We start from the raw sequence: 246 nt of genomic DNA, 5'->3' as shown, positions 1-246 counted from the left end.
TGCATTATTGTGAAATAGGTGAAAGAAGCCAAGAGTGGACATTTTTCTTTGCTTTGAAAAAATTTAAAAAAAAAAGGGTTCGATAGAAAAATAATTGAAGGTCCCATCACCACAATTAGTGGGTTTGATCAACTCTTTGAAATAAGGCATTAGCCAAAACTATTTGAAGCATATCATTAATGAACTAGGCCACACATGCAAACTAAAGTAAGAGCTATCTTGACTATTAAAAATAAATAAATTATT

Source organism: Citrus clementina, unplaced genomic scaffold (assembly GCF_000493195.1).
Source record: "Citrus clementina cultivar Clemenules unplaced genomic scaffold, Citrus_clementina_v1.0 scaffold_6, whole genome shotgun sequence".
In the NCBI taxonomy this organism is placed as follows: domain Eukaryota; kingdom Viridiplantae; phylum Streptophyta; class Magnoliopsida; order Sapindales; family Rutaceae; genus Citrus; species Citrus x clementina.
Note: the sequence above shows the minus strand (reverse complement) of the source record.